This window comes from Dendrobates tinctorius, unplaced genomic scaffold (assembly GCF_039654945.1).
Source record: "Dendrobates tinctorius isolate UK_male_01 unplaced genomic scaffold, ASM3965494v1 ptg000097l, whole genome shotgun sequence".
Taxonomy (NCBI): domain Eukaryota; kingdom Metazoa; phylum Chordata; class Amphibia; order Anura; family Dendrobatidae; genus Dendrobates; species Dendrobates tinctorius.
In genome coordinates, this window is record NW_027361765.1 from 25,594,609 (window position 1) to 25,617,506 (window position 22,898).

Consider the following 22,898-nt stretch of genomic DNA (forward strand, 5'->3'; position numbering starts at 1 on the left):
CTGAAAATTATTGTCTAGCTTAGACTAAAAAAAAAAAAAAATTCTCATCCATTTGTCAGCTCATGTAAACTTGGTGGGACTCCAGAGCCTAGGAATGTTTTCAATTAAGCTGGTTATTTTTGCAGCTTAGTTTAATGTAAATTAATCTGTGCTTAATTTAGATACTTCTACTAAGAACAACAAACCTATAAAACAATATTGTGTATGATTAAGCATTAGCGAGATATTGTCCACCCCCCCCTCTATTTTTATTGCTATATGACTTGACAATGGTTTGCATGACAAGCAAGTTGTCGAAGTCTTCTGCACATACTGTAGAGCTCTGTCATAAAACACGAGCCAACAAAAAGAACCTGGAGTTCTCACTAGACTATGGCCCAAAATTGTGTACAGCTACATTTTAGTAGGGTATGATAGTGACGTTTGATGCTTTAGGCTAGGTTCACATCTGTGTTGGCAGGATCTGTCGCAGATTCCATTATGCTTACCGGAACAAGTGGAGAGGAATGCTTCATCTTATTTTTTACCAAATTAAAAAACCTCCATTACAGAAATCTAACCCCATTTTAAGTTAGGGTGTTTCTGGTACTGTTGGTGTCAGTCTTGTGCACTCATCCTTTCCTGACAATAATTCTGTTTTCCTGTATTGCATACAGTGCAGAATATAGGAATTCCTAATTCTAATGTAAACCCAGCCATGCTGGCAACATCTCAGTTAACGCTTTTTCAGACATCCATGATCATCGTTCTTATTTCGAGTCACGATGCATTGAATGGCCACACATCCCGATCTGAGCATGACTGCCTCCTAGAAATATATGAAGCTGTCGCACTCAGGAGACGCACGTCCGGTCCTTGCATTGCGATCGATTGGACCAATTATCACGAGTGTCTGAAAGAGCCTTTAAGAGAATATCAGTAGTGAAGATCTTGAGCCAGGTTCTCTTAATGAACTTTTAATTGATTTTTTTGTTTGTATTACTTTCTGCACGTATTTTGATACTTCCTGTTACTTGCCTTTGAAAAAACTTTACTGATATGATCAAGTGCGGATTACATGCGTTTTTTTTAATGTGTTTTTTCAGCATAACCACAATAAAAAAATGCAGTCTTTTTTTATTTTTTATTTTTTTTACCTGCTGACTTTCTGCAGCTACTGCAATCCTCTGAGGAAAAACCATACATAAAACTTGTCATACTGGAAATATTTTTTTGCATATTTGAAGCATGAACTGCAGGTCCGTTTACATTGAGAAAAAAAATAACGCGCAGTGGGCAGACTTCTAAAAACCCCATCCATTTTGCTGGAACTGTAAGATGCTGTTTTTTTTTTTTTTTTTTTGTTTCTGTGTAGCAGGGAGAGTACACAGCACCAAAAACTCATCATCGGCACACAGCCTTGGGGCTCATACTCGCATGCGAGAGACTCAGACGAGTCTCGCACGTCAATACCCAGCACTGCCAACGGCACTCGGATCGGAGCTTTTAGAATTCTACCCATTGGTAAGACAAACCTCCGACTCCTCAATTTCCTTAATTCCCTACACCCCAACACTGATCACTGAGCATGTACATAAAGTGCAGCACAGATTCATCTCGGCTAAAAGCCCAGATCCTTAGATCAGGAACAGAACAGACATTTATAGGACATTTCATAACTTTCTCAAATTCTTATGAAGACATTTACAGCACATCCGGCATTGTACTACTGTAACCAATGTATTACATATTTTAGGAGTCGGTCCATTTTATACCGATTCATCCAAAATGGACAACGACTCCACAGCCCTGAATTCTACATGCCCAACTTTTCTTCTTCTGCTCCCTTAAACATAAGATTTTTCCTGGATATGCAATATGTATGAGGTCTAATAAATGTGGTTAGCAGTGATTTGAACGTTGTTCCTTTTTTGTCTAAGAAATGCTTCATCTCATTTACCACCACATAACTGGCATAGGTAAACTTCTTCTATGTAGTATATTAGTAAAGCAGTATAGTAAGCCAGTCAGGTAGTCTCAAAATTACAATCTATTTTTGGGATTGTATAAAGCAAATCCATAATCTATTCAGAAATCCACTGTACAAAAATTTGTCCTACCGCTGGGTTTGCAAATCGCAGCCAAGCAGCAACCTTTCCTTATGCTTCATTCTTCCACGAAAGTTGTGTAAAAACTTTAATTAAACAATCAATCAAATTCCAAGCCAAGCATGCTAAAACATTTGTATGTTATACATGTTATTCAAATGTTTGCACCCTGTGGCTAAGAAAACAAACAGCATTGACCTCCCCCTTTCTTGTGTTATGGTGACTACAAATTGCACCAAATGTCTTCAAATTTGTTCTTTTGAGAACCATATCTGCTTGGTTCATGCAAAGAATCTGGAGTAACATATTTGATATGATTAACAGGATCTGCAATGCAAAATGTGATCTATTCTATTGTAACCTTGTAGCTGAAAGTTTAGTGTTTTGTTTGTTTTTTTTTCTCTCCACTCCTGTATGATTCCATTTCTTATGCATAATTGCTAGCACAAGCCTCTTGTGTGCTAGTAGACCACATCGAAGATGGAATACCTTTTGATTATTTTAAAGTGTAGTGACAGATACATGAGCAAGTTTTGGATTGTGTATGGACCCAATCGGTTTAGGTCTTTAGAGGAGACATATTATTGTATTGGATACAGAAGTAGCAATTACATCAAGACCATTATGCCTAGGGCAGCCCTCTACTATATAGGATACCAATTTTAAAGATTCCAAACACTAGATGGTTGGATGTTATTTAAAATACTGGGTGGGCCATTTATATGGATACACCTAAATAAAATGGGAGTGGCTGGTGAGATCAACTTCCTGTTTGTGGCACATTAGTATATGGGAGGGGGAAAACTTTTCAAGATGGGTGGTGACCATGGCAGCTATTTTGGAGTTGGCCATTTTGGAGCCAACCGTATTTTTTTCAATAGGAAGAGGGTCATGTGACACATCAATCTTAGTGAGAATTTCACAAGAAAAACAATGGTGTGCTTGGTTTTAACATAACTTTATTTTTTCATGAGTTATTTTCAAGTTTCTCTTTGTTAACCTCTGTGACATGTCAATGGCTGTAAACACGTGAGGAGCGGATAGAAATTGTGTTGATGTCTGGTGAATGTAGTACCTGGGTCTTTGCAGCAGCTTTCAATGTGTGGCACCCCAGAGTCCGGTTGTTATAGTGACATTGCCTCCCTCTTAGGGTTGATGTCATGCCTGGAGGCAGGAGGGGGGTCCCCATGCCAGGTAAAACAGTGTACATGACAATGCCTGCTGCAGACCAGAAAGGGGAGCTTCCTTATAAATTCTGGCCAGCAGGTGGTGTTAGTGAGTCAGTAAGAAGACAGCTGAGAGAGTAAACAAGAGTTGTCATGGAAACGGGAGCAGTTGGAGCTCATGACAAGACAGTTGGAGTTGGTCTTTGGAGAGGGAAGGGACAGGAGCAGAGACAAGGGGCTCTGGGGAACTAAAATTACGTATAGTTGACCCCATAGTGAAGCGCTGATAAAAGGGACGCCAGAATCCTTGGCTGGGCAGGAGCTTACATCCTGACAGCCGAATCTGGAGTGCAGGGGACTGCAAGTTCCTTGGCCACACTGAACACCTGAAGGCACGGCTGACAGTGAAAAGGACAGTGCCCGTGATATAGGTCCATGCTGTCTGCCATACAGGTTAGCAATCATCACGCTGGAGAGAGCTGCAGCATAGCTACAAGCGGCAGGGACCCTAAAACAGAGTGCAGAAGGAAGGTCCCCAACCCCACCTGGCAGGGTGGATCCCCTGAATTCCTCCAAGCAAGCCGGGCTCAATCCATCATCTGTATGTGGTACCCCAGATTGCATTTACGTTCAAGTAAAAGGTAAAGAAAACCGCACCTCTCTGTGTCCTTCACTTTTCCTCTGCACCCCAACATTCACCACCATCTGAACAATCAAATATATTTGCCCTGGGGCCCTGCTCTACCCGTGGGGAGCTGAACCATCTTTGCTGCGTCACCATCAGCCCCAGTGGACCAAAATCGCAGCGTCGGCCGCCCATTGCCGAACACCATGGGTGGTGTCACGACCAAACACCACATAATTATCCTCTTTATTTCCTGGACGCCCAGGGCCATGGACCGGGTCACTGCCACTGTGACATCCCCTTTAAAGAACCTGACCGGCCCGGTACGAGTAACCTAAGGCCCTGTGGGGTGCTCCAAACTTGGTGTCAGAAACAGGATTATCGAGCCTAGCAAAGCTGGCTACTAGGAGCCCGGCAAAGCTGGGTACTGTGTGCTAGAGACTTTAATGAGCTTTCAAATCACAGCCATAACTGCATCACACAGTGCGTGCAAGCAGAGAGGGGCGTGCCATCGTGGGAGGAGCCAGAGCACGATGCGAAGCCCTGCCCACGCTCTGACATCAGTGGGCGAAGTGAAGCTGGAGCTGCGCTCTATTGTGAGCGAGTGAAGGGCAGGAAGATCCGATTTGGAGACGAGGAGCTCAATCCAGCCCGTCAGAGAGCAGCTGTTGACAACGGTAAAGGTAAACGGAGCTTAGCTGAAGTTCACTGTGGGAGGAGGAAAATGCCCAACTCAGGCAGAGATTCGGCGGTGGTCGCAGCCGCAGCCTCCATAATTCCTCTCTCACTGCCATATTCTGCAGCATCCTGGTTACCACAGTACTCAGGGTAGTCGAACACCTTGAGCGATTTTAAGGAAAGACTATGTAGTTTGTTCAAAGTATACCCCCTATCTGTGAGTCAAAAAGTCAGTATCCTCTTTGGCCAGTTAGCTGTAAAGTCCTGGCTGGACATTGATAAAGGAACTGTCAAACAAATCTTGGTCAGACTGAAGGACACTTTTGACCCGCGTACTGCAGCAGAGATAAAAATGAGATTCTTTGAGTGCAAGCAAAGGGTGCAGGACACTATATGGGACTATGCTCTTAACCTTGAGGAGGCTCTACGGGCCGTAAAGCAGGTTTACCCTGAGAGCGTGCAAGTTGAAGATAGATTACTAACGGAGCAGTTTATAGAGGGACTCCAGTCTAACAAAGGACACAGCTGTGCATAATAGCCCTACAAAATCCTGAATTGGACTTTGCACACTTTAAGGATAGAGCCATCTGGGTGCTGCGTGAACCAAATCATAGTGGCACAGAGCCCTCAAGGCGTCCAGCAATTACATACCAGCAAGAGGCAGCATCCTTTCCCCAGACCCCTATTGAGACTGATACGCCAGCCCAAGATGATGACTCTGCTGCAGACCTACGTCTCCAGGTCAAGGAACTAACCAAAAGTGTGGCTACACTCACAAAAACTGTGCAGTCCATAGAAGTGGCTCCAAAGAAGAAGATCCAGTTGGCCTCCAGTTCAGATGATGTCCCGTCGCGACAGCAGAGTAGAATCCCACCGACCAGAGGGAGAGATGGCGATTGTTACGACAAGGACGGACAGCCCATCTGTTGCCACTGCAACAAGGCAGGACACATAGCAAGATTCTGTTGTTTAAACAAGCAACCCCTGGGGCAAAGTGCCAACCCTCAGGAGTAAGACAACCAGGCCCACCAAGTTGGTGAGACAAGTACGTAGGAGGGCAGCCAGTCCTGCCCGTCGTGATTGATGACTTCCCGATGAACGCTTTACTGGATACCGGCTCCCAGGTGACAATGATGCCATATGTTCTCTTTTAAGCAGTACTGGGCTGATTCAGACGTTACTCACAGCCCAGATTAAGACCTTGCCATCCTTGCCAGCAATGGTCAGCCCTTGCCTCAGATGGGATATAAAGAGGTGACCATCAAGATTGGCCAAGTAGATTTGCAGTCGCAAGGTTTGATTTATAGTTGATATGAACAAGCGAGAATGCCATCCTATGATCACTTTAGGCACTAATGTAATTGAAAATTGTCTTGGAGAAATTATTGTTTTAACAGGTAGCTGAGACAACCAGCTACAGTCAGCAGCGGGTCCTGCAAAAGGAGATCAGAGCCCTGATGCAGAGACAACAGGTAGAGCTGTCGAGTGGAGAAGTCAGCAGTGTCAGAGTAAGGGTTCCGTTACAATTAGCGATGCGCCAGCGATCCCGACATCGATACGACCTGGTCAGGATTGCAGGTGCATCACTAAATGGTCGCTAGTGAGCTGGCAAACAGGCAGATCTCACCAGCGATGCAGCAGCGATAAGCGATCCATCGGTGGAACTAGATGGTGGAAGACCTGTGAAGACTCAGACCTGTGAAGACTCAGACCTGTGAAGACTCAGACCTGTGAAGACTCAGACCTGTGAAGACTCAGACCTGTGAAGACTCAGACCTGTGAAGACTGAGACGTCAAGGTTAGATTTCAGAAAGGCAGATTTTAAGGGATTCAGAAAGAGAATTGGAGGGATCCAATGGCTGGATATCCTTAAAGACAAAAATGTCCAGGAAGGATGGGAAATCTTGAAAAATGAAATTCTCAAAGCACAGTTGTTAACAATTCCGAAAATAGGGAAGAATAGGAAGCATTTAAGGAAACCAGGATGGATGAACACAGAACTTAAGCACATGCTAAAAAGGAAGAAAAAAATGTTTATAAAATGGAAAGAGGGAGGCATATCTAAAGAAGAATATAATGCTGTCTGCAGAACCTGCAGGGCACAAATCAGATTATCTAAAGCTGAAAATGAACTGAGGCTTGCAAGAGATGTCAAAAGCAATAATAAAGGATTTTGGGGATATGTCAAAAGTAAAAGAAAAGTCAAAGATGCTATAGGATTTTTACAGGATGAAAATGATGAAATGGTAAGACAGGATGTTGAGAAGGCTGAACTTTTAAATTCCTATTTTGCATCTGTTTTCTCTCAGAAAGGAAATGCAACATCAACTGTTATTCACTGTCCTATTAAGGGAATAGAAGAATCCAGGATATCTATAAACAGAAAGATAGTGAGGAAACACTTAGCTAACCTAAATGAATTCAAGTCTCCAGGTCCAGATGAATTACACCCCAGAGTACTGAAGGAGATAGCAGAAGAAATTTTTGAACCCCTCTCCATAATCTTTGAAAATTCTTGGAGAACAGGAGAAGTGCCAGAAGACTGGAGAAGAGCAAATGTTGTTCCTATCTTCAAAAAGGGGAAGAAGGTGGACCCAGGCAACTATAGGCCGGTGAGTCTGACTTCTATACCAGGAAAGATCTTTGAACAAATTATTAAACAACATGTATGTCGATACCTGGATAAGAATGAAGTGATTAAACAGAGTCAGCATGGGTTTCTAACTAATAAGTCATGTCAGACTAACTTAATTTCCTTCTATGACGGTATCACTGATTGGGTGGATCAAGGAAATGCTGTAGATATACTATATCTTGACTTCAGCAAAGCATTTGACAAAGTCTCTCATACAATCCTTATTGAAAAAATGACTAAATATGGAATGGACAAGGCAACTGTTAGGTGGATTCATAACTGGCTTAGTGATCGGACCCAAAGAGTGGTCGTAAATGGCTGCACATCCAGTTGGAAGAATGTCTCAAGTGGGGTACCACAGGGCTCTGTCCTGGGCCCTGTATTGTTCAACATCTTTATCAACGATTTAGATGAAGGAATTGAGGGTAAACTGATTAAATTTGCTGATGACACAAAGCTAGGAGGGATAGCTAATACTAGAGAAGAGAGAGAGAGGATTCAAAAAGATTTAAATAAACTGGAGAAGTGGGCAGCAACTAACAGAATGGTTTTTAACAGGGAGAAATGCAAAGTACTACATCTGGGCAATAAAAATGAAAAAAGCATATATAGAATGGGAGGAATAGGGCTAAGTGACAGCACATGTGAAAAAGACTTGGGTATACTAATAGATCACAGACTGAATATGAGTCAACAGTGTGATGCAGCAGCAAAAAAGGCAAATGCAATTCTAGGATGTATTAACAGAAGCATACAGTCTAGATCACGTGAAGTCATTATTTCCCTCTACTCCTCTTTGGTCAGACCTCATCTGGAATATTGTGTCCAGTTTTGGGCACCACATTTTAAAAAAGACATCAACAAACTGGAGCAAGTTCAGAAAAGAGCGACCAGAATGGTGACCGGTCTGCAAACCCTGTCTTATGAGGAAAGGTTGCAGGATTTGGGAATGTTTAGTTTGCAAAAGAGAAGACTGAGAGGAGACTTAATAGCTGTCTACAAATATCTAAAGGGCTGTCACTTTGTAGAAGGATCAACTTTATTCTCATTTGCACAAGGAAAGACTAGAAGCAATGGGATGAAACTGAATGGGAAGAGACACAGATTAGATATTAGAAAAAACTTTTTGACAGTTAGAGTGATCAATGAGTGGAACAGGCTGCCACGAGAAGTGGTGAGTTCTCCTTCAATGGAAGTCTTCAAACAGAGGCTGGACAGACATCTGACTGGGATGATTTAGCGAATCCTGCTTTGAGCAGGGGGTTGGACCAGATGGCCCAGGAGGTCCCTTCCAACTCTACGATTCTATGATTCTATGATTCTATGGTGGTCGCTCTTACCTGTCACACCGCAGCGATGTAGACTACATCCGCCTGCGTCCATGCGTTGCTAGTCGGCGCCAGCAGGACGCCAACAATGAAAAAATTGCCAAGGCTGTTCCAGCGCGTTCAGCGATATCCAGCGGGGGGGGGGGGGGCGGTCGCAGGTACGTGTCACACAAAGCGAGAGCGCTAGCGATTTCACTGTTGCGTCACAAAAGTGGTGACGCTTTAGCGATATCGCTAGTGATCTCGCTATGTGTGAAAGGCCCTTAAGTGATCCTTTCCCCATTGCAGTACCTCCCAGAAGTGAAATGTTACTTTGGTGTTGGGCAGCAATAGGCCTCAGGGGTCAAGATTACCAAGCCCAGGTAGAACCCATGTACTCTGATAGTAGGCCCACTATCCTGACAGCCAGAGGGGTAGTTGATGTCCACAAGGGGAGAGTAACAGTACGCATCTTGAATTGTGGGGCGAGAGAGGTTCATTTACCCCAGTATGCCACCCTTGTTAAGCTGTTCACTGTTAGTAACAATGCAATAAAGGCAGCAGAACCCTTGCTTCCATCCAACAAGGTGGAAGACAATGGCTCTGAAGGGCAGCAAGAGGATTGGTGTCAGCAGCTACACGTAGGCACTGACTCCACGCCTTTGCACCAAAAGCATGGGGCTTACCTGGTGGCTCGATAATTTGAACAGGTCTTCAGCAAACATCCTCTAGACTTTTGGCAGGCAAAAGGGGTCCAACACCATATCGCCACCGGATATCATCCATCCATTAAAGAGAGGCACCGGCCTGTACACCCAGCACACTATCAATGTGCCAAGGGTATGTTACGGGACATGAAGGAGGCTGGGGTAATCAGAGATAGTTGTAGCCCTTGGGCAGCTCCATTAGTCCTCGTTAAAAAGAAAGCTGGTACTATGAGAATGTGTGTAGACTACAGACGGATTAACAGCATTACACATTAGGACACTTACCCATTACCTAGAATTGAGGAATCACTAGCTGCACTGAGAACCACTAACTATTTCTCTACCTAAGATCTCACCAGTGGGTATTGGCATAGTTCCCTTGGCAGAGGCAGACAAAGAGAAGACAGCTTTTACAACACCAATGGGCCTCTGCGAGTTTAACTACATGCCGTTTGGGCTCAGCAATGCGCCAAGAACATTTCAGCAGTTAATGGAATGTTTCCTTGGACATACAGGAAAGAGAGAGAGAGATATATATATACCGTGTTAGCCAGTAGATAGAAGAATATTTAGAATTGAGAGTCCTCAGTGGTTTTAATGGCTAACTGAAAAGATGGTAACAAATTGCAAGCTTTCGAGACTACGCAGGAATCTTCATCAGGCTAGACTAATACAAAATCTGAAGAATATTTATTTACAAGACAGCACATAAATAACTCAATAGATAAGACAAGTGATGAGAAGCGGAATAGTCATTGTGGGAGAGAGATAAGCATAAATTTTGGTGCAGTTCATAGATAAGCAGTGTGAAGGTTTTATTGCTCTCTGATTGCCGGTCTGGTTCTGTGCTGTGATGACCCCAAAAGGACTAAAAGATCCCGGGTATGTTCAGCTGCATCACATCTAATGTGGTGTACTTAATTTTTTTGTACTAAATGTCCTACTGGGGGTCTGTATGTGGGGTAGACTGGGCAAAAACTGAGAACAAGGATGAATTCTGATCGCCACACAATAAGAGGAAAAAAAGAATGGATCTACCTGTGGCAAAACATTTTTGTATCCCTGGTCATAGCATGATGGACATTAAATTACTTGTATTAAAAGGTAACTTCAAGTCTCAGAGAGAGAAGAATCTGAGTACAAATTTATGAAAACTTTCGACACATTCAGTGCCGGTATTATTGTGTCACATGGATTTGTCTTTTTACATCAATTAAGGAATTTGCCCCTCAGACCTTCTGGGGTCATCACAACACAGAACCAGACCGGCAATCGGAGGGCAATAAAACCTTCACACTGCTTATCTATGAACTGCTCCAATATTTATGTTTATCTCTCACACAATGACTATTCTGCTTCACATCACTTGTCTTATCTATAGAATTATTTCTGTGCTGTTTTGTATAAAAATGTTATTCTTCAGATTTTGTATTAGTCTAGCCTGATGAAGAGACCTGCGTAGTCTGGGAAATTTGCAATTTACCATCTTTTCAGTTAGCCATTAAAATGTATCAACCACTGAGGACTCTTAATTCTAAATAGCCTTGGACATAAAAACTTTGAAACCATTCTGCTGTACCTGGATGACATCATCATCTTTTCCAAAACCTACGAAGACCATTTGAAGCACCTACTGAGTTATTCAAAGCCTTGTCCAACTTGGGCTTGAAAGTAAAGCCATCCAAATGTCACCTTTTGAAGCCCAAGGTGCAGTACCTAGGCCATATGGTAAGTGCGGAAGGTGTGGCACCAGACCCTGACAAAGTCACTGTTATACGGGACTAGTAAAGACCCAGCACCATTCATGAAATAAGGCAGTTTCTTGGGTTAGTAAGCTGCTACCGAAGATTTATCAAGGACTTCACCAAAATAGCTGCACCCCTGCAAGATCTTCTAGTGGACAAATCCAAGAAGGTCAAGAACAAGAGTCTTCCGTTCGAGTGGAACAAAAAAGATAGAAGAGTCCTTCATCAGGCTGAAATTGGCCCTCATCGGAGATGAGGTCCTGGCATACCCTGACTATGACAAACCATTTGTACTTTACACTGACACCAGCATCGTGTGATTGGGAGCAGTGCTGTCACAAGTGCAGAAAGGCAGAAAGAGTGATTGCCTACACCAGCAGGAAGCTTCGTCCCACTGAGAGGAACTCCGATAACTACAGTTCCTTTAAACTTGAGTGCCTCACCATAGTCTGGGCAGTAATGGAGTGCTTCAAGCACTACTTGGCTTCAGCAAAGTTCACCATCTACATGGACAGTAATTCACTAACCCACCTTGAAATGGCAAAGTTAGGAGCACTTGAGCAGCGTTGGATGGCCCGGCTGTCCAACTACCATCAAGTACCGAGTGGGACATAAGAACGCTAATGCTGATGCACTGTCCAGGATGCCCAATTCACCAGACGGGAGAGAAGATCTTGAAGAACTTGAAGAAATTGAGTTACCAGCCTTCCACCATCCAGTTGCAGCCCAGCGCTCCCAAGGGGTGAGGAATAAGCACTATATCATGCGAGAAACAACGTTGAACCCATTACCCCATCATGAGTTGGCAGAGATGCAAGATGGTGACCCAGCTGTATGCCTAGTAAAGGAGTTGCTGACACAAGCTGATTCATACCCTGGCCCAGATGACCCACAGGAAGCACAACAGTTATGGAAGGAGAGAGGCAAGCTGTTCATCTACAAGGGTAAGCTGTGTCGGAGAAACATCAACTCGCACACACATGAACTGGTCTGGCAGGTGGTAGTCCTGAAGCAGGATGTGCCCATGGTATTGGAGGTGTACCATGATGGAGCAGGACACTTTGAGTGTAAGAAATTGGAGGTCCTACTTCATGAAAGATTTTACTGGGTTGGCATGAGGAGAGCCATTGACAAGTGGTGCCGAGAATGTGGCCCATGCAACCTGCGCAGGAAAGACCATAATAGTCAGCGATCCCCATTACAACCAATCATTACGAAGCAGCCACTTGAACTGGTAGCCTTAGATCATGTGAAGTTGACTCCCAAGTTGACTGGCTACACCTACGCTCTGACCATCATTGACCATTACTCATGGTTCTTGGTAGTCGTGCCTGTCAAAGACCAAACAGCGAAGACAGCAGCCAAGGCATTTCAACAACACTTTTGTCGACTGCACTGATACCCCGAACAAGTACTCACTGACCAAGGTCCAGCCTTTGAGGCAGAAGTGTTCCAGGAGTTCTGTAACATGTACAGTTGCAAGAAAATCAGAACGATGCCTTACCATCCACAGACACATGGCATGTGTGAGAAGATGAACCAGGTGGTAATTGACTTTTTGAAGACCTTACCTCTGGAAGAACGAAACCAGTGGCCAGAGAAGTTGCCAGATCTGGTAAATCTATATAATCATATACCGGTAAACTCCACCAATTGCACACCAGCCTACCTGATGAAGGCAAGACTTGGCAAGTTACCCATTGATTTAGACATGGGAGTCTTAACACCTGAGACGACATCACTAGATGCAGACTGGGATACGGAGCGACAGCAACAATACTGCAAAGTGCAAGAATTTGTGCAGAAAAGTTTTTCCCAGGAAGACAGAGGGAGGAAAGTAATTACAATCAAAACGCCCCTACAGTTCCCTTGACACTAGGAGAACAAGTACTCAAAAGAAAGATATGAGTTCACAAACTAGATGACCAGTGGGAGGCAGAGCCATACACCCTTATACCTTCAGACTCTAATATCACCAAGGTATGCCTCATCAACAAGGATGGAGGAGAAACCTCAGAGGCAATCTCAAGAGATCATATGAAAGTGTTCCCTGATCAATTGAAAGACAGAGGAAGTCCAAGACACCCCACGGCACACAGTAGAGGTGGAAGAGAAGATCCATACTATCCTTCTAGAATTTCTTCGGACGTGGACACAAGTGAATCGGGCTATTGTAGTACCAGTCCCTAACCTTTCACCAGCCTACTGAACCGGAAGAAGCAGAGACTCTTAATGAAACGGCTCTAGTAACAGATGCCACATCTGCAGTGGAATGCGGAAATCTGTCCTCTGCTAGCGGCAAATCTGTCAGTCTCATGGTGAGTTTAAGACTCAGGACAAATCAGTCCAGAATACCAATACTACACAGGTCTACTTATAGTGTAATGACTAGTACACTCGCTGCACCAGCAGTAGATATTAGAGAACAGGTCAGGTCATCGGAGATACCTTTTACTGCGTAGATCCACTCATAGTACCAGAGGTCAGATCCCTGTCCGTTATAGAGAATACATAATGTAAATAAGTTAATAAGAATGTATAGTTGTAACCGTTAAGCATGAGCGCCTACAGAGACTTACTGTATGAACTTTTTAAGTATTCGTAATAACCAGCTGAAGGACAATTGGGCCACAGGACTTATGAATGGGCACCGAGGAGGATAGCAGGCCCAAGCTAAGCCACAGAAAACCAGCGGATGCAGACCACTGATCCTGTCCACACAACTAGCAGTAGCCGTGGAGTGTGCCTGCGATGATCCTAGATGCCTCAGTACAGCCGGAGAGCTAACTAAGCCTAAAGCAAGAAAAGGGAAATCTAAACTGCCCCGGAGCAGACCCTAAAGGAATAGCCCCCAAACATATATTGTCGGTGAGACCAGATGAAAACACAAACGCAGACAGAAAAATAGACTGAGCAAATGATGGGGCCCAAACTGACTAGACAGGACAGGAAAGGAAAGACACTGTCTGCAATCATGCAAAAAAAACCTGCAAAAAGTCCAACACATCTAATGCACAAAAAACACTGAAGTCGCACGAATTTGCCCCCACTATATCAGCACTCTGGTATATTCTGAAAGTAAAGCAAAAAGAGACCAATATAACAGGGGACAAAACAAACTGGCACAAGCAGTAACATATGGGCGGTGATTCAGCACAGCCCCAGCCAGAGCTGGCTGACCCGCACAAAGCAGAGATAAACAAAACCAGATCAAATGCAAACAGAATAACAAATGAACCACTTAGCTGAACCATGCAGGGAAAGAGCAGGAGACCTCAGACCTCAGAAGGCACAGGAAGAAAATCACCAGCAGGGATAGATGGAGTCAGCTGTCTTAAATCCCAATCAGAAACCCCAGATTTTCAATCATCTTCCTCATTATCAGGTGGCCAGCCTCTGTCAATCAGATCAGCTCCACTAACCACCAGAGGGAGTCCAGAAAGAGAATTCACAACACAGGACTATATGTGGTCAGGACTTTATTTGTAATAGTTACCCCCAACTTGGACTTGAAAATAAGCCACCGGCGTGGCCGAAAAACCAGGCCCATCTACAGAGTGCCCTGTAGCCATGCCCAGGGATGACACACAAAGTGGGCTAAGGCGGTTCCCACCAACCAAACCCCAGGACAAAGATAGTTCTTGGACAGCAGCATAAGGACTGGTCGCTGCAGTAACTGTTATTGTTTCTTTTTTGGCTTTGATAATTTTAACATTTTTAAGACTTTGTAGATTTTCATTTATTGTTAACAGTTCTTATGTTACCTCAGTCCAGGAGTACTGAATTTCACTGGGGGGGAATGTGGCACCCCAGAGTCCTGTTGCATAGTGACATTGCCTTCCTCTAAGGGGTGATGTCATGCCTGGAGGCAGGAGGGGGTCCCCATGCCAGGTAACAGTGTACATGACAATTCCTGCTGCAGACCAGAAACGGGAGCTTCCTTATAAATTCTGGCCAGCAGGTGGGTTTAGTGAGTCAGTAAGAAGACAGCTGAGATAGTAAACAAGAGAGTTGTCATGGAATTGGGAGCAGTTTGAGTTGGTCTGTGGAGAGGGAAGGGACGGGAGCAGAGACAAGAGGCTCTGGGACACTAAAATTGTGTATAGCTGACCCCAGAGCGAAGCGCTGATAAAAGGGATGCCAGAGTCCTTGGCTTGGCAGGAGCTTACGCCCTGACAGCCGAATCTTGAGTGCAGGGGACTGCGAGTTCCTTGACCACACTGAAGGCACGGCAGCAGACCAAGAGCCCGGGGCTGACAGCGTGAACAAATATCACGGGCACTACCCTTTTCACTGTCTGCCATACAGGTTAGCAGTCATCACGCAGGAGAGAGCCGCAGCTTAGCTACAAGCAGCAGGGACCGAAAACAGAGCTCAGAAGGGAGATCCCCCCCCCCCCCAACCCCACCAGGCAGGGTGGATCCCCTGAATGCCTCCTGGCAAGCCGGACTCAATCTGTAATTGGTACCCCAGATTGCATCTGCTTTCAAGTAAAAGGTAAAGAAAACTGCACCTCTCTGTGTCCTTCACTTATTCTCTGCACCCCAATGTTCACCACCATCTGTGCAATCAAATATATTTGCCCTGGGGCCCCCTCTACCTGTGGGGAGCTGAAACATATTTGCTGCATCACCATCAACCCCAGTGGACCAAAACTGCAGCGTCGGCCACCCATTGCCGAACACCACAGGTGGTGTCACGATTAAACACCACATAACTACACACGGCCAAGGCCATGGAGACTGAATGGAGACTGATCACAGCCCTGTGACACCCCCCCCCGTGACATAGAACTGTCTGGTCCGATTCAGGGTACCCCACGGCCGTGGTAGGCGCATCATTTGCATACTCATGAAATGGTGGAAGGCATTGCATTCATTACTAGATTTTCAGAATCGGCTATGCAGAAACAAATATTGAAAACATTGTGACAGCTTTAAAGAGGTTGCCAACAACTTTGGTATTGATGACATATGCCAATATCAGATTGAGGCTCTGACACTGAGCACCCCACTGATCAGCTGTTTATATTCAGCCCCCAGCAGAGATAACAGTGCTGCTCTGCACCCTGCTTAGTGAATTTCGCTTTTTTTTTTTTTTTTCTGCTATTCAGTTGAGTGGCAAGTCATCAATATTGAACTGCATAGAACAAAAATGCCACACTGTCCTTCTTCCACACTCTCTACTATTACTGCCAACATTCACCAGTTGATGTTCTGTTGCCTGTGACGTGCCCCTGGGGCCGTGGGATACTCTGTACCGGGCCGGTCTTCTTAAAGGGATGTGTCACAGTGGCATTGACCTGGTCCGTGGTCCTAGGTGGTCATGTAATTAGATGAAAATTGTCATGGTTATTCAGGATCTTGGACAAATGGAGCAGGGGTTAATTGGGAGAGCCTCTTTGATGCCAGGGACGGTTTTTATAGCTTCAGGTGAGCACCCCTACCTGTCATTTATACTCCTTGCTTGAGTGTTGCCGACCCTGCTTCGTTTGTGCTCTCTCCTGTTCCTGTGTGCTTGATTGGTATATGACTCTGTTTCGACTACGGTAGCGTCTCTTAGATTGTGATTCTGTTCCTGCGTGACCTCCTGTGTATGACCCCTGGCTTTGTCTTGACCTCCCTGTGATCGCCCTTCTGTACTATTACTGACGTCCTGTGTATGACCTTATGCTCTGTCTGACCCTGCACTGATATCTGTCTCTGCTTCTACTTGCGTCTCCTGACCCCTGGCTTGTCTGACAACGGTTTATTCTCCTCTCCCTGCGGTGTCTCTAAACACGGTCATCAGCGCTGTTGGAGGCTGGCTGTAAGCCCCTCCCGCCTTCTGATGCGCAGTCACATGACCGTAAGGTCCTGCGGGCATCAGAGTGCTTTGCTGTCGCTCCTCCCTTCCCGCAGGTCCTAGAGTAAGGTTGACGTCGCTATAGCCACGCTCCTGCCCGAGCAGACAGTGAGTACCATTTCTCTGTGTTACTGTCCATACCTGGTCCCTCTACAAACCTGTCACTCACACTTGCTGTACTATAAGTGTGACAAAAATAAAGTTCATAAGAATTTGTGATGCCACCTGTGGGTTCCGATCAGTGATGACCAGCACTGCAGTGTTGCTTCTCTGGGACAGATGTTGGGATGCAGCAGAGATGTTAAAGCTCTCCACAGGTAGAGCTGTAGTCCCAGGGCAGTAGGGATGAGTTTGTAGCTGGTGAAGTGGAGTGGAGGATGTAGCAGTGCTGAGTGAAGACACAGGAATAATGCAGATGACACAATGGTATGCAGTTCCAATGGGGTTTACTCAGTCTGTCTGCAGTACAGGTGCCCGCTTCAGTGCTGCGTCCTCCAGGGGAGGGGTCCAGACAACTTCCAGATAAGATGATGTACACCCTTCCAGCTCTCCCTGTCAGTATGTACCTTTCTTGGCCGTCTCCACACACTGCTTTAACTCCTTCCTTCCTCTCCAGCACTTCAGCACTTCAGTTATCGTTCTGGGCCAGCAGCAGCGAATCCACTCCAGACAACGTATAATCTCCCGTTTCTGTGATCCTATATAGCTGCCTTTCCAGTCGGACTAACTCTGGTAGGGGCGATGGTCCATAAAGTAACCAAAGCTATCGGCTTGCTAGTGGCGTCCTGAGGTACGTGAACTAGGCTAGGGACTGTTCTCTTTGCGACCAGTTTCTCCCTCCACCTGACCGGTAGTCAGCGTGGCTAAGGGACTCACTGGTAGAAGAACCATCTTCCTTTAGGGAGCTTTCCTTGTAGTCCAATCCTGTCCAGCAGCCTCCACTAACAGGAGCTGCTGCAGACACGTCCTTCTCCTTCCCTCCCTCAGAGGGATCTCAACCTTACTTTCTATCCTGCTCCCGCTCTAAGCTAAGCTCCACCCACCTCCCAGCACTCTTCGTGTTCCAAGCAGGGTCCATAAAGGGTGCTCTGCTACACTACTGGTGTGTGTGTGTGGGATGTGGGTGTTGGAGTCTGGTCAGATGTCTCCGACTTACCTGGTTGTGGGATACCACACTTCTGGGTGAGGTGCAGTACCTCTGTGGCAACTGGATCCTCAGGGGCGCCTCACCTGATTACACATACACTTTCTTTTCACTTTGTATGTTTGTTTTGTGTTTTTATGTTGCCATTTTTTTCTAACTTGAGCATTTCTGAATAGTTACTTTTGTTTTTTGTTTTTTTTGTAGTGCATTTGTTTGAACAAGATATTTAGATTGCAGATTTATATATATCATTGGTAGCATCATTATGTTAATGATGACGTGCACCTTATTAAGGTGACTTTGTTTTGTCTGATTTCCAATATTTTTTTGTCTGCTGATCCGATACCCAATGCTGTACATGTAACAAGTATAATTTTATTTATTTATTTTTTTTAAATCAAAGAATTGGACAACCCCTTTTTAAAGTGATCTTAAATATCGCCCAATCCCCTCCCCCATACAAGCCACAAGCTCCTTTTACTGATTTTTCTCTCGATAGATAATTATATCTGCATTCCTGAACAATGTAATGATTTTCCTAAGATTCCTAGAATATTAACTAACAGGAAGCATGCGTGTTCTGAAAGAAAGGTTAGTATGCTTCCTCTCATGGTCCACTTATTACAGGTGCCTACTATCTTGGTGCAGAGCAATGGATTTTATATGCCTCTTAAACTGTATACAGTTTCTTTCATAAAACAAAACCTGATGTTGCTAAAGGGCAAACAGATGTGATTTATTTCTAAACTGACTGTACTCCAAAAACAAACTTGCGGTTTCAGTTTTGTGGAATACACATGGAAGGTCTACCAGATAGCAAATGGGCAAAATTCTTTTTTTTTTCCTTTCTTTTAAAAACAGCAGCCAAAAAAACTAGATGCACAGATTTTGCATGTCGCACACTAGATATAAGGTTTTCAAGATGAACATGTTCTAGAAATCTCTCTTCCACCTGAGATTGTGCTGTGGCCATGTACTGGACAGCAGCAGCAGCCTACAGGATTGAAGAGTGCTCCGTAGAATGAAAGTGCTGTGATATACTCCAAAAATTGATTCTGTTTGAGTGGGGTTGGATGGTTTCAAGAACATGCATGTCTGCAAGCACCAGGTATTGCATTTGTTCTTTTTACATGTGATTTTTTTTTTTTTTTTTTTTTTATATATCCAGTATCCTAAAAGCTACTTGACCCTATCCACACCAAATAAAGCCTAAAAAGCTGCAACAGATGTTGTAAAATGCCAAATTTTATCTTATGGTACTTCTAGTCTTTGTTTATAAGTGGCCTGCTTATCACTGCTGCAGAAATAAAGCATTCTGCATTAGTTGAGCTGTCAGGGTTCCCTACATCCAGTGATCACTGTGGTGGAGGTGCTGACAATGCTTCCTATTTTGTGTACACCATGCTTGTTCAGCACTGCGTATACAGGGATTGTAAAGGCAAAGATTTTAAGGAACCATCTCTAAGATGTTAAGGAACCATCTCTATGGGGATTCCAGCTATGTCTGACAGCCGCTTCCTGCACGACGTTGTGCAACTGCTCTACTATACATTGAGGTTTTTGAATATTACTGTAGAGTAGAAAGCGGACCACCTTGCTCCTTTATAGTCTATGGTGGTCCAAATGTAGGTACAATGGAGGAACGACGTAGTTACATGCCTCAGCATTTTCCCCTAATTATATTGCAAACCTGATAAGCACACAGTAAAATGGTGGACTCATCATGTTAGGCTATGGTGATTATTTGAGGAGGGCTGTGTGTTTCATTTTTGGTAAGTAATCTCATCAAAAACTCTTCTGAAACTCCTGTAGAGTTGCTGAACTATAGAAAAAAGACAAGCACCACGCATCGAAAAATCATAAGTTGATCTAATAGCACTAGGCAAAAATTTACAAAACTGAACATGAGGTTTTTGGATTCTGGTTTACCATTCTGATCAGATTGTATGAAGCTCTTTTTGTAGCCTTCAAGGTGCCGTGCCGTGTGCCAACCAACACCACAATGCACCAACAGAACGGGTGACCAGCTGCCTCCCAGCACCCATGCTGCAAGGCTGACTCCATGACTGCAGGCCACAGCGCCCCAGAGGCACAAAACTAAAGCACCAATGGCCACCACACCGCATCAACATGTAGTGAAAGGAGCAAAACAAACTCTCCACACATGCAATCCATGCGTTTTAGTTTGTTTTTTTTTTTTTTCTACAGTTCATCAACACAGCACTTCTCACATTTTTCTTTCACAGCCACCTCAGGAATCCGCTCCTTTTTGATAAAGGTCTGGATTTGGGGCCCAAACGTTAACATTTCTGGATAAATTGGATTTCATGAATAAATATTGGCTTCATTTCATCCTTTTTGAGTGCTGAGTTTTCATATACCTACTGTCCAGGAATTGTTTGGTTGGCAAATCAGCTCCCAAGCTTCCAATAGGAAATCCACTTTGCCTTCATATAAGGATGTGTGTTTTTTTTTTTTTTTTTTTTTTGTGGCATGCATGTCATTGATTATAGTGGATTCTGATGGTGTCCACTCCAAAAGGCTACAAAAAAAAACTCCCCAAGGAGCTCCTGAAGTGTTTTCTGTTTGAAAAGCTCATGGCTTTTGTATGCCTTTTAAAAAAAAAAAATAAAAAAAAAACCTACAATGTTGAAGTTTTGCTACAGCTGGAAAACCACAGGTTGCAGACTAGTGCTGGAGACAGATTACTTATTGAAGCACTCCTTCTGCCATCACTGTTGCCCAATCTCAAAATTTAATTTAATAAAATTTGGATGTGTTTAAGGAAATTAGAAAATCGCTGAAACTTTAGTTTAAAACCTGAAAATTGGCAGTAACGTGCGCCTGGGGAGGTTAGCTATAAATCATCGCATCATAGAAACTATATCAAATGAAGACTACAAATCATCATTGTTCCTATGGCACATCATTTTACAACTGCTTTTAAAAAAGGAAATTGGATCTTACATTGCCACCACCTGTTGATATGTGTTTTAAATGAATGGTGTATGTGGCCTACACTCAAAGTTTTATGTGAGGTGTTCACTGATTTAAATTGTTTCTGATGCATGGGGGAGTTTTAATGGGTTGTTTTTAACTTTTCTTCCAGTTTGCTATTTCTAAATTATCTATGGATGAAAATGCCCTCTACACCTCTCGGAGACCTGCTGTAGTTAATCAATTACTTTTATTTTTCTTTAAATATGTGTACTTAATGCTGAATTAAGCTGCTAAAACACCAGGGCTGATTTATGGTAAAAAGTCGTCCTTAATTAACGCTGATTCCAGGGGAATGGCAATAGTGGATGGCTTTTGCTATTGAATTTGAACAATGGCCTCTCGGGGTTCTGCACAGTGATTTACATGGAAACAAGTCTTGCTTCACTAAGAGTTTTCATTTCTTTGTCACGCAGTCCTCAGCAATGACTATATATACTCTCCAGATAGGATGATTTCATGTCATAGTTTATCTGATTTACACACTGCCCTTGGACCACACTCAATAAATTAGAAAGTGTGGTGGTGGAGAAACTAATTTAAGCTTTGCAGGGATTCCTTGTGTTTTCTTGCAATGTGTCATCACTTGTCCACTACATGGCATTTTTATGAAGTGCCCATAATGAAAGTCAGATTAAATGCACAGGGTATATACATTTTTATCGACGACCATCAGACTTTGTAAAGCTGGAAGAGTTCTATATATGTGTATAAAAGCCCCAAGTGAATGCAAATTTATTGCGGAAGAATGTGGGCTTGGTGGTATGGATATGTACAGGCTGGTACTACCTGACACAGAACACTTAAATAACTCACTTTTCAAAGTCTTAAGTGTAAGGTTTTTGCTTGTAAATCCAACAGCTGGTGCTTTTCAAGACTTGAATCTGTTCCAGAATGTTAGCTGAAGGTACTTTACACACACTGGAGTAAATTGTAGGAGTTTTACAGCCAATTTAAATGTAATCAACCTTTGGTAATAATAAAGTAATGTTACTAACTTGTCGTGCTTTGAGAGGAAAGAAGTCACATCATGACTTGTGACACATTGATTCAATGTGATATCGTGGTGCAATTTTTTATTTTTTTTTGTCTTTGCCATGAAATTTTTTCTGCAAATTAACTTTGTCAGGTTTAGAAATTTGAAACCCAAGTTTGGTACATGCTCAGTAAGGGTAGTTTCACATTTGCGTTTAAGGCCGCAGCGACGGCCTGCGCACGGCCGCCGCTAAGCCCCGCCCCTGCCACGCCTCCTCCGGTAGCTCCGCTTACGTGGTGCATGACGCTGCATGCGTCCTGCGTCCCCTATCTTTAGCACTGGGGACGCAGGCCATGCGCAGGTTTGCGTTTGGCGGCGCATGCGTCCTTTTGACGCTGCGCCGACCGCACCAAATTGCAACAGGTTGCGGTTGGCGCTGGTCGGCGCAGCATCAAAAGGACGCATGCGCCGCCAAACGCATACCTGCGCACAGCCTGCGTCCCCAGTGCTAAAAATAGGGGACGCATGCAGCGTCATGCACCCATAGGCGGAGCTACCGGAGGAGGCGTGGCAGGGGGTGGGGCTTAGCGGCGGCCGTGCGCAGGCCATCGCTGCGGCCTTAAACGCAAATGTGAAACTACCCTTAAGCCTGAACGGTCTTGCCTGGTTGGACCTAACTTTTTTTTTTTTTAAATACAGAAGAGCAAAACCCATAATAAAAAGTCTGCACCAGTTCTAATTAATTTTAATTTTTAATCTATCTAGGCGCTATTACAATAAAATCAGTACCGGTCTCAAGGCCCTTTTATATCATTAGCATGGTGGCTCAGTGGTTAGCAATGTTGCTTTGCAGCATTGGAGGTCCTAGGTTTAAATCCCACTAGGGACTCTATCTGTGATGATATTTTTATAAATCAAATTGACTCTGCTGGAACTGCGAGATGCTGCATTGATTTATCCCCAGCAAATATACGCAGCGTCAAATAC

At 44.1% G+C, this 22,898-nt stretch overlaps 1 protein-coding gene across 5 annotated transcripts in view; it reads left to right on the forward strand.

Annotated features, from left to right (window-relative positions):
• ALDH1A2 (aldehyde dehydrogenase 1 family member A2) overlaps positions 1-22,898 on the forward strand; it is a 113,604-nt gene that overhangs the window by 10,441 nt on the left and 80,265 nt on the right. The window lies entirely within an intron of this gene.